The following is a 12,961-nucleotide window of genomic DNA, read 5'->3' as shown; positions in this document are numbered from 1 at the left end:
TTCTTCCTTTGCTCTCTATATGTCCATTATTTGGTGATCTCTAGCCTTCAAGGAGATGAAAGGCAGTTCCTGCCATATTTTCCGGCGTATAAGACGACCCCCTAATTTTACAGTTAAAACATAGGTTTAGGACTATATTCGCTGTATAAGACTACCCCCCACTTCCGAGGCAACACCAGTTCTTTTTTTAATAGACCGCCTCTCTAACTCAGCCAATCCAAGCAGGCTTTTTATGCATGCAAATTATACATGTTCTCTACCCGAAGCTACACTGTGTTCTAGTAAAAAGCCTGCTCAGATTGGCCACAGTCAGAGAGGCAGTCTATTAAAAAAAGAACTGGTGTTGCCTCAGAAGTGGGGGGGGGGGGGGGGGTAGTCTTATACAGCAAATATAGGCCTAAACCTATATTTTAACTGTAAAATTAGGGAATCGTCTTATACGCCAGAAAATATGGTAACCAAAGGTTGGGACACCCCTGATACAGATCCTATAAAGAGGTAAGTTAGGTCACTCTTTAAAAAAAAAAAATTAATTTGAAATAATATGTTTATTCTAGTTAAAATGTGGTAAGAATAGGGTGTCATGATTCTCCACTCATTATGCGTGAGCTCTGTGGTGACTTCCTTCTAAAGAGTATGGAAAGGAGGAGAAAATAGGAACTTTGTAGAGGAGAAACCTGACATCCAGGTAACCAAGGTCAACATCAAGAGCGATGTCATGTTGAGAGCACGTACCCTTCACATGATGTGATGAAAATGGCACTTCACCTCTAGTTTCCCTCCCATAAACCCAAAGCCCCAGTCTAATCATATTAAAAACTTTAGACAAATTCCAGTAAAGGGCGCCCTATAATTTGCCTTACCATACTCCTCAAAATGGTCAGACATCAAAAACAAGTAAAGCTTCAGATACCGTCATAGCCAAGAGGAGCCTATGAAGACATGACAGCTAAATGTAGCATAATGAGGAATCTTGGATATGATCCTGGAACATAAATGGAAATTAAGTTTATATATATATTATATATATATATTACGCACACACATATTCCATTTGACATATACACTGAATGGCCAGATTATTATGACCACATGACATTTGTAGGCAATGTACACTGCATCATATGGGATATGGAAGCCAAAGGCCTGTTCAAACACCTTTGCTATCTACAGTTATCAAAATAAAACATCTCCAATTCACACAGGAACACAAGGATTGGACAGTCGAGCATTAGAAAAAAGTCATGTGGTCCGATGAATCACGTTTCCAGTTGCATCATGCAGATGACAGAGTGAGAATTTCACAGAAACAGCATGAAAACATGCACCCCACGTGCATGAATACAACCCTTCAAGCTGGTGGGCGCAGTGTTATGGTTTGGGGCATGTTTTCCTGGCATGATTTGGGCCCTTTAATTCATGTGGAACAACATCTGAATAGCACAACATACCTAAGTATCATTGCTGATCAAGTTCATCCTATCATGTTGATGGCGTATCCCAATGGAGATGGCTTCTTCCAACATGACAATGCACCAATGCCATGGTGCTCATATTGTGCAGGAGTGGTTTCAAGAACATGAGGGAGACTTTACCTTGCTTAGGTGGCCCCCACAATCACCAGATCTCAATCCAATTAGCATTTATGGGACGAAGTTAAAAGAGCCATTAGGCAGCTGGTTCCAAACCATCAAATCTCACAGAACTGGACAGTGCTATTTATCAGGCATGGTGTCAGATTCCTCGCATCACCTTTCAACATCTCATGGAGTCAATGCCAGGAAAAATCGCCACAGTATTGAAGGCAAAAGGTAGCCTAATGAAGTACTGATGGGGTGGTCATAATAATCTGTTCCATTTTATATATATTTAATTTAAAAACTAACTTATGAAAGCCTACTAAGTACTGGACAGTGCAGTAAGCAATGGGATTAATGTTGAAAAAATATAACATTGGCCCTGCTGTCACATAGTAGACAGTTTGGTAAGAGAAGGAACACACATCCTATCTAATAAAGAGGGAATATGCTAATTGATTGCCACACCCTCAAAGATGGCAGCACCCAGTCACCTCAGCCCTGCTGGGGTGGCAGGCACATGGCATGGACAGGCCTTCCCCTACCTCTGGAGTCCACTAGTCCCCTCAGCCTCCCAGCCGCCCAGGGCCGGCCCGAAGCACAGGCAAGCCTCAGATGGCGGCTGCCCAGCTGCCCAGGGCCATCCAAGCTCAGGTAACCAGGGCCAGGCGAGGCTCGTGCTGCCAGAAGTGGCAGCAGCAAAGGTGTGATGGGGGCGTCGCCTTCCCTGATCACCAGGTCACCTCCTGCCTCTGAGGGCTCTCAGACTGTGAGAGAGGGCAGGCCAGGCTGAGGGGCCCCCCAGCTCCAGTGCATGAATTTTAATGCACCAGGCCTCTAGTCAATCTATATAAAAGGCTAATATGCTAACTGTCTCTCCGCCTGTCCAACTGGTGGCTATGACACACATTGATACCAGGGGGCAGATGCTCAACACAGGAGCTTTTGTGACACACACTGGCCATTTACAGAGAAACAGCAATGCTGACCAGGTGCTGACAAAGCAACACTCGGCTTCCCCCAAGTGGGACACAGGCCCTGCCACCACACCAGAGTGACAATCCACCAAATTGCAGCTGATACTCCCATGGTGCAAAATGCAGCCCACAGCCCAGCCCAGTCCAGAAACAGTGGCTGTGGACACTGGGTAATGATGTCTGTAACAATGTCCAGCTTCTCCCTAGCAACAGGCCATCCTATCTAATAAAAGAGTAATTGAAAATTGACCATCACTCCAACACACAAGATGGCCACCCCCATGTGGTCAAAGATGGCTATCCCATGTGATACAAGATGGCCAACAGGGGAGGGCAGTTGGGGGTGATCAGGCCTGCAAGGGAGAACATTTTGGGGAACCCAGGCCAGCAGGGGAAGGCAGTTGGGGGTGACCAGGCTGCATGGGAGGGCAGTTGGGGGTGACCAGGCTGGCAGGGTAGGGCAGTTAGGGGCAATCGGGCCAGCAGGGGAGCAGTTAGGCATCAATTAGGCTGGCAGGGGAGTGGTTAGGGGGGATCAGGCTTGCAGGCAGAAGTGGTTAGGGGCAATCAGGCAGGCAGGCAGGCAAACAGTTGGGAAGCAGCAGTTCTGGGTTGTGAAAGGGATCCCAGATTAGAGAGGGTGCAGGCTGGGCTGAGGGACACAAATACATACACACACCCGTGCACAAATTTCATATATATAAAAGGCTAATATGCTAAGTGATCGTCCAGGTAATGACATCCCATAGCAATGCCCGCTTCTTCTTCCTAACAATAGCCTTCTTATAGTTTCTTCAGCCCCAGAATACCACTTCATAACCAGGTGGAAATACTTTACACTGTAGCCAAATGTCTGTGAAGCATTTTCCCCTGCCTCATCTCATTTGAACCTTACAGAAGTCCTAGAGTAAATAGATAGGAGACAGTGGAATCCTATTTGCTTTTCATTATCTGGAAAACAGAGATTTAGAAAGCTTAGAAACTTGACCCGACTGAAAAGTAAAAAATGGTGGACCTTGAAAATGACTTCAGGTTTTCTTACTGTGCAGAATATAGTCAGCAATGCAGTTAAATATTTTACCATTTGTTCCCCCTGCTTGATTTACAATAATAATCTGCTTCATGTTGATATTACTGCTGTGTTGCTCACAACTACCTGAAAGAGAAGTTGGGGTGCTTCACTAGGATGGAAAAAGTTTAGCTAAATCATAAAGCAGGTGTAATTAAGCAAGCTTATTCTATATCTATAAAAGGCTAAGCTGACTCACACATACATGATACACATAAAGCTTTTGTTGGTAACAATCACACCCGTGTGTTTCCATCTGTCATTGTCGATCGTGAATTTGGTTGACACTTCTATTATAGAGAAAGGGTGAGTAATGATATTAAACTATTTATTCTAATTAATTTCCTTTCAATGTGCATGAATTCATACACCGGGCCACTAGTGCATATATATATATATATATATATATATATATTTATATATATTTATATATATTTTTATATATATATATATATAATACATGGGTGAGCAAAAGTAGGTTTACCCATCCATGAGTGCAGTCATGAGTACACATATAGGTTGTGATTATTACAATAGCTTTAATATTGTAACTTGGTTTTGCATACTTATGACTATAAACCTACTTTGTGTGTGTATGGTGTCCCAAAAAATGTATACACACATTTTGAATAATTATAAAGGCAGTGTTTATTAAAATACATTTCATTTTCAAATTTGAGCTATTGGCTGTTAAAGTGTGTATACATTTTTTAGGGCACCCTGTATATACAACATACACACATTTATACCACTTACAAGTGGTACAAAGGAGAGGTATAGTGTATTATGATCATGAACAAGAGGAGGAACTCAATCTAGTCTAGGAGATTATCAAGGCTTTCTGTAAGGCATTTATGTTCAAGCTAAGACCTGAAGTATAATTAGGTCTTGGCCTGGTGAGGAGTGGGGGATTGGACTCCAAAACGCAAGGCCAGTTTTAAGCCTCTTAGAATAACTAAGACGATAGGATAAGAACTGGTTCAGTTGAAGGAAGAGTGGAAGGAGACATGTTTTTAAATGACTGTTAGATGCAGGGGATGAATACTAGTGTAAGAGGATGGATTTAATGATTAATCCCTTCCTGCTGATAGTGAGGAATACAGAAGAAAAAACATCTTTGAGTGAGAAGATGATGGATTGTTTTAGGTGCTCAATAAAGGTGGGCTTCTTTTTCTCAAAGAGATACTTTCTGCCCCTACGTTGTTTCAATTGCATTGTTCTCTTCTTCCTGGATTAATTAAGGTGGGGGGTTGGGAGGTAGAGAGAGCTCCCTGGCTGTCCAGGGTGGGAGAGGAGCCGTGGAGATCAATTACTAGGATGTGTGCACCTAGACTGAACCTACCTCCTAATTTCAGCCATGGCCACTCTCCAGCTTTCCACGGTGCTGGGAACTCCTAAGAGGTTCTCTTTCTATTTTGTCAGGAATACCCTCTCCTGGCCCTTGGGCTATAATTTCCTCTGCCTTAGAAAAGGAGTTAATTTTCCCTTTAATTTTAGCTTTCCCTCTTGCCAAACTGTGATAAACCCTTTTGTCTACTGTTGTCTTCTTTTCCTTTCCTTTTACTTGTGGTTTAATACTTCTATTAATTCGTTACTGTCACACTTGTTGGATTTGGGGAAGAAGAAGATACAAATGTGTCTGATTAATCTGCTGTTTTTAACTGGAAGCCCTTGACTCAGCTTTCTATACCATACTTTCATGTCAAACTCGAGGAAAACTCGAAAGCCAAGTGCAAATCACTTGAAGCATTGTTATAGAAGAGGAATTTGAATTATCTGTGACTCAATGAATGGAAGATCTCAGGAAAAAATTAAATTTTCACCGCATAACTTTTGAAACAATCCCAGGAGGGCTATCCCAGGAGGTCACTGAACTCTAGTATCTCTTCCCTTCTCACTCATTCCAAAACATTGTAACACCTTTGTTCAAATAACTGCCTTCGGTTATCTTTGGAGCTAGGTAATAACATATGTAGATATGCTAAATTACTTGAATGAGTAACTTTTTTATATGGGATTATCAGTGTCTTCTGGTCATTTAAACTCAGGACCAAGGGCCGAAACAAAGGCTCTTAAAGTTCATTAAATATTTGGGCAGAGCTAATTGGAGTTAAGTGGCCATTTATTTACTTATTTACTATTATTATTTTATTAGAGAAAGTGGAAGAGGGTGGGAGACAGAGAAACATTGATGTGAGAAAAACACTTTAGTTGGTTGCCTCCTGCTTATGCCCTGACCAGAGCCATGGGTCAAGACCTTGACTGGAATTGAACCCATAACCCTTAAGTCCACAGGCTAATGCTCTACCCACTGAGCCAAACCAGCTAGGATTTAAGTGGCCATTTAGACATCAAATTTATTCTGCTTGGGTCATGCGAGGCAGTATAATTTAATGGCATTAGAGTTTTAAAAAACTGGGTTCAAAATCTGGCTCTACTACTTGATGTCTCATCAAGTGAAGTTAGCCAAGTTATTTAATGTCTGTAAGTCTCAATTTCCTTATCTGGAAAATGGGAACAATACTACATATTTCAGAGGGTGGTTGTGAAAATGAAATGATGTGCCACTAGTGAGGTTAGTGGACCTGGCCTATTATAAAATCTCTTTTGTCCTCTCTTTGCCTCTGCTGTCCTGTTGCTGTCAACCTTTTGCTGCCACTAATGAGAGAGAAATAAGCTATGAACATTAAGAAGAAATCATAAGATTTTTAAAAACTACTCAATGAAAACAAAGTAAAAACACACCCCAGACCCATGGAATTTGGGTCAGGCAATAGCTATCCTATCACTAAGAAACAAAACTGCGATTTTGAGTATATAGCCTAAGCTGTCAGGGCCTTGGTTTCCTATAATGGGACACATTAGGGACTCAATGAAAAGCTTATTGAGCAAATGAATTAATAACAAAATGGAAAAAATGATTCCCAAATGGGACAAACCACCACAAAGGGCAAGGTTTGGGATCTAAAGTAAAAATACCAAAAACAACACAAGCACTGAGGGAAAAGCAGCTTTTCAGCCAAGAGAACACGTGTTGGAGGGACCTGCTGATCAGGTTCGTCCAGGCGGAGTCCCTAGAGCAGGTCCCAGAGGTCACCACGGAGCAGCACGCAAGCAGCCAAAGGCACGCCGCTCCCTGTGCAGCCCTGCTCCTTCAGGCCTACTCAGATGGAGAGATAACGATAAAGGCTGCCCACAGCCAGAACCATGCTCCAGCCCTGAGGAAGCAGGGATCTTCAGGGGAGATGATAAAGCCCCCACAGAAGGGGCACTTACAGCGCTTGCCCTTTAGCTGTGGGCTGGCCATGCAAAACTTGATAGCTCCTCTCAACCCGGGAAGTGTGATTTCTTTGGTCCCTAATCCCATCTCTGCATCCACCTTGCAGGGAAAAAAAAGAAAAAGAAAAGAAAGAAAAAGGACACCCTTTGCAGGAAAACGAGTTTCCTTACAGCAGTGGTCAGCAAACTGTGGCTCTCGAGCTATATGCGGCTCTTTGGCCCCTTGAGTTTTTAGCAAAGGCCAGCTTAGGAGTACCCTAATTAAGTTAATAGCAATGTACCTACCTATATAGTTTAAGTTTAAAAAATTTGGCTCCCAAAAGAAATTTCAATTGTTGTACTGTTGATATTTGGCTCTGTTGACTAATGCGTTTGCTGACCACTGCCTTACAGCATCTAGCAGAGTGCTCTGCCGACTGTTAGCATCTGTTAGACTTCCTGATCAATCAGCTTTGAAGAGCTACTGCTGTTTAATTAATTTTAAGAAAATAAAATATATTCCTCAATAATTTAAACCTGGAGTAAGATAGTATAAATTTACTTTCTGAAACTAAAGGAATTACTGGAAACAGGTTATATTCACTTCTCTACCTGCCAATCAGCCTGCCCACCTCCCTCATTTTTCAGGCCCTTTGCTCTGTTATTTAAAATGGAGCAGTATTCTGATGTCATAATAACCAAACAGGACTTTTTGTTGAGTCAAGTCAATAAACATAGCTGACTTTTATAAATACCAACTACCATCTCAAGGGGTGAGTCTTCCCAATCATTACTTGTGAATGATTTGCGGTTAGCATATACATTGCCACTTACTATGATATGTTTCTTTAAGAGCTCCAATTTAGCTCAGCACCCCTAACCCCATTTTGGAATAAAATAGGCCAATACAATTGCCAGCCTGGCATGTCCTACCTAGCCATATTCCCTCGCCAAAAAAGTGAACTCTTCTCTTCAAATAAATTAAGAGAGTGTTTAACAACTATTTCAACAAATCAATGGAAGAATTTTTTAAAAAATTTTACTTTTTAATTTATCTACTTTGTGAATATATCTTAAATGCTTAGGCCTTTTCCTGAAGAAATATCCCTAAGCCTAAAAAAACTGGGATGCTTAAATATGCTGATGATCCTCCATAAGATCTGAGTAGCATTTAGGCCTCTGGGAAGTAGTTTTGCATTAGACATAAGAAGGACATGTGGGTTGGAATGGTCTTGTTGGGTAGGTTACACTCAGAGTTTCTTCCTAGAAACTGGACAGGGGCCCCAAAGGGTGAGAAAAATGGGAAAGGAAATAAATAAGAGGAGATAAGACCTATGAACATCCTCCAGGTTATCTTCCCTTTAAGATGGATACAGGTCTCCACACTAGATATTGGTTCTGTGCAAGGGAACTTTCCTGGATGTTGCCACTCCAGGAGTAAAAAAGAAAAGGGAAAAAGACAGAAGATGTGGGAAGGAAAGGGAGCCATTCCCAAAAGCAGGTCAGAGGACAGTGCAACTGAGTGTAAGAAAAATGTTGGGAGTTTGTTAAAATACTTATTTCTAGGTTCAACTCTAGAGATTGTATGGGTCTAGAGTGAGGCCTGACAATCCATCTTTTACTCTTTGCACTCCGCTGTCCCCTCTCAGGGGACATCGGAATTCTAGCAAATCACTCGGATGTCCCCTCTCAGGGGACATTGCAGTTTATTAGTGATTACGGGGAATTGAGTTATTTCAACGCAACTTTTTGAGACATGCATGTTTCCCTGAAGTTTTATCTTGAAATGGCACAAGAAATTAAATCAAAATATCGTAAAATTACTAAGATATATACAAGAAATGTCAGAGGGTTTTGTGTCGGACGAGAACGTGAGATGCGTGCTCACGACGGTCCGAGCACTTCGCGACGCCACTTGAAAAGAGCGATAAGGGGAGTTTGTAGAAGAAAGGTCGGTTTTCGAACATAGCGCGCACTGTATAGTGAGATATATAAGTACAAATAAACAAGTCTACATCTGGAGGAAAAGATTTTCAAAGCTGAGCTCATTTTGGTTTGAAGCTTCGAGCAGTGCACATAGATCTAACGAGTGAGAAAATCGGAAAAGTGATTCTTTTCTTAGTGAATAAATTGTTTGGTGAAAGCTATTTTGGTAAATATCATCTTGTCAGTTAGTAATAACAATTAGAAACTTATCATACTGTACAAAATTATAAACAATAAAATATTGTTTTTTTTGCAAATATACATTCCTCGATGTCACCCAATTCATATAAGTCCAATATCATTATAATACGTTACTTGGTTCCAAAATTATACTAAATAATACGAGGGTCTGTAAATGCACGTTTCCGCCGCAAAGTAGCGTCGAGAGTAGCTGGTAGCCAATGTCCAGAATGGTTCGGAGTGCAAAGGGTTTAAATGTTTCCCATCTGATGGGTAGGGAAGATTTGGTGACTACAGTTGGTGCTTTGAAGGAAAAAAAAAAAGGCCTGAGGATATTTAAAATTAGTTGATTAGAATACTTTCCTCTGTTCTCTCTCTCTCTCTCTCTCTCTCTCACTATATATATATATATATATATATATATATATATATATATATATATATATATATATATATATATATGGTTAATCCTCACCAGAGGATATTTTCTCCATTGACTTTCAAAGGGAGTGGAAGGGAGGGTGAAATCTCACATCAATTGGTTGCCTCCCACACTGGCCCTGACCCAGGCTGGGGTTTCAGCCTGCAACGGAGGTATGTTCCCTAGACTGGAATTGAACCCGGGCCCTTCAGTCTGAGGGCTGATGCTCTCTATCCACTGAGCCAAACCAGTAGGGCTCTCTGTTCTCTCTTTATCCTCTCTCCCACTTTCAAGGTGAGAGCTCTTTTGTATTCATTGCCCAGGGAAAAGGATGAGCCAGGGTGAAAATGAAATAACCTTCCATTGTCTTCCAAAAATATAAGATTCTTAGGGGAATTAGATACACAGGGGAAAAAATTTGAGAGCTGGTGGATAGGGTTAAGGAGAGTGGGCCATCCCTAGAAAAAAAATGGGGAGGGGGTATTAAAAAACATGAAAAAGAAAAAGATTGAGAAAGACTGCCTTAGCAGAGAGCATTTAGAGAGTGGGGGAGGGGAAGCCGAGAGGACACAGGTGCCCTAGTGTCCCCTGGAGGAACTATTCAATATGTGTCCTTCCCTGGGGGAAGAGCCTGAGACAGTTTAATGACAAAGAGTATCGTGCTTCACTCCCCAAGGCAGAAGCCCTGCAGGGCAGTAAGAAGCTAGACAGGGGTGACTATCCTGTTAACCTAAGTAGGCAGAGCTTTAAAGGACTGCAGAAGGTTCGGAGCCTTAGCTGGTATGCATAGTATCTGTAGCATGCCTGTGCCTCAGGAGAACAATGAAGGAACAGAAACACCTGGATTGAAAGTACCAAGGCCAGGAATGAATTTGCATCGACAGAGGACATCAAGAAATAAGTGGCCCTAGCCGGTTTGGCTCAGTGGATAGAGCGTCAGCCTGTGGATCAAAGGATCCCTGGTTCGATTCCCATCAAGGGCATGTACCACAGCTGCAGGCTCCTCCCTGGCCAGGGTCCTGGTCAAGGTGCGTGCAGGAGGCAACCAATCGCTGTGTTTCTCTCACATTGAGGTTTCTCTCTGTCCCTCTCCCTTCCACCCTCTCTGAAAATCAATGGGAAAATATCCTGGGGTGAGGATTAAAACAAACAAATAAATGGTTCCCCACAGCACTATGTGAACCCTTAAAAACAATTCAGACATGATTGAGTTTATGTTCTGCTTGCTTGCTATGAAAAAATGGGGTTTTGAAACAGAAATTCTGTTGAGTTAAAGAAATATAAATTTATATTTCTTACATACCTGCGTTTGGACACAAACTTATGTCCGCTGCACTAGTAACTCATAAAATGAATGATGATGCGATCCCAGGATGTGCTTACAGAGGAGTTTCTCATAATTCCAGTCAACAGCCACTGTATGCATGTATCTCTCAAATTCTATTTTAAGATGTTTTGAAATAGGGCTGCTAGATTTAGCAAATAAGTTCTCCCATGCAATATTTGCGATGTTGAAGACATACTAAAAAGTACTGTTTATCTGAAGTTCAAATTTAACTGGTGTCATATATTATCTGGCAACTTTGCAAAGAAGGGAACTCAGAGGAGTCTGGGGTCCAATAAGACATCCTTCGCTGTCCTCTGATGTGGTCAGCAGAGCCCCTCTTTTGTCCCAGAAATCCTGCAAGGCGCTTGTGGAGCAGCAGCTGGGCCTGCCTCCCTGAGAAGAGGCATGGATGTCAGTGGGCTCGGCAGTTTCCGCGACCATCTCCCCTCTCTCTGCCCATTGGCTGGGGGAAGTTCTAGAATGCTTCCTAGTGTAACAAAAGAAGTAGGGGGTTTTGAAATCAGTCTGATCTGTGTTCAGAGCCTACCCTGCCAGCTACCAGGTATATGACTTTGAATGAAGTACTTACCCTTCTCTTTTAGAATATTCCTTAGAAGACTCATTTTAAAGATGAAAGATAATGCATGCATGTGAACACCCAGTGGTATGTGTGGCATACAGTGGGTACTCTGGGGTGCCATCATCTCATGCATTTGGTTACTAAGTAAGAGTGTAGGACACTTCAAATCATATTCCTTGGTCTCTTCCTTGCCTCGGAAGATCCCACTTAGATATTGCAATTATTTAGGGGCACAGTAGGTCCCATTGTAACCTTAGGTCTATACATCTCTCTAAAGCATACAATTTGGGACTGGTTTGGCTCAGTGGATAGAGCGTTGGCCTGCGGACTGAAAGGTCCCGGGTTCGATTCCGGTCAAGGGCATGTACCTTGGTTACGGGCACATCCCTAGTAGGGGGTGTGCAAGAGGCAGCTGATAGATGATTCTCTCTCATTGACGTTTCTAACTCTCTATCCCTCTCTCTTCCTCTCTGTGAAAAATCAATAAAATATATTTTAAAATAAATAAATAAATAAATAAATAAATAAATAAATAAACAAATAAAGCATACAATTTTACAGTAGCTTCTTTTAACCTGGTCTTTCATACTGAAGAGCTTAGTTATGCTTAAAGAAAGGAATAACATCCTGAAATTGTACTCATGTTCCCTATTTGAGTGTTCTGATCACAATTCCACTGAGCCTGGGAATGGGGACACTGCTCGTTTCTATGTAGATTTCTGTCCGCCTGATCAATTGTTTACGTGGGAGAATGTAAACTTAATGCCATTTATGCAACACACTTCCCAAAGGAAATTGATCTGCATGAGTATTTACTCAAAATACTAAGAATAAAGTAACATTTCTATATATGTCCCTAAATGGCAGGACCTATGTCATGTTTACTGCAGAACATATGGCCCAGAATACCGTAAATACTTTTTGATTAATATTCCAAAAGTCTGGTTTTAAAGTATGGACCCTTTACCCTTCAGTTCACAGGTCCTACAATCCCCGAGGGAAAGCACTGTTTTCCTCGGTTACATTTTCCTCTGACACTGCAATTCGCACATGGTTGCAGATAAATTGTGTTTAAAAGAAAAGGGGAGGTTAAATGTGTTCTAACAATAAAAGGTTATGTTAACAAATTTTACTTTAAAATATCTTTAAAAATCCATAACAAAATAACAAAGTGCAAAACCTCCTATGAGTATGATTTCATCTATTCAATAAACATTTATCCAAAGTGTGTCTCGTGCGCTGGCTATAAATTGTTAGGAAACCATGAAGAGGCACTAAGGAGGGTCGTTTCTTTCTAATGTGTTATTTATTGGTCCTTCATTATTTATGACGTCAGTAAGTGATACTCCGCACTTCGGCAGCACCATTCCTGCAAAGTATCACTCATCTTCCCTCCCTCTATTTCTCAGCTCTTGAATTTGGGTCAACGAGGAGCCAATCTGGACTCAGAAGACTGACTTATGGAAGGTGAATACACCAAAGGTGAGTTCAGACTGGCCAGGAACCTGGCAGAAGTTTTGAGAGTTTTCAGAAATGGCTAGTCGTGACTACTGGACAGAATTTAAAATTTTCTCTCCCCATTCTCA

Source organism: Pipistrellus hanaki (genome assembly GCF_964339955.1).
Source record: "Pipistrellus hanaki genome assembly, chromosome: 2".
In the NCBI taxonomy this organism is placed as follows: Eukaryota; Metazoa; Chordata; class Mammalia; order Chiroptera; family Vespertilionidae; genus Pipistrellus; species Pipistrellus hanaki.
This window is presented reverse-complemented; position numbering follows the sequence as displayed.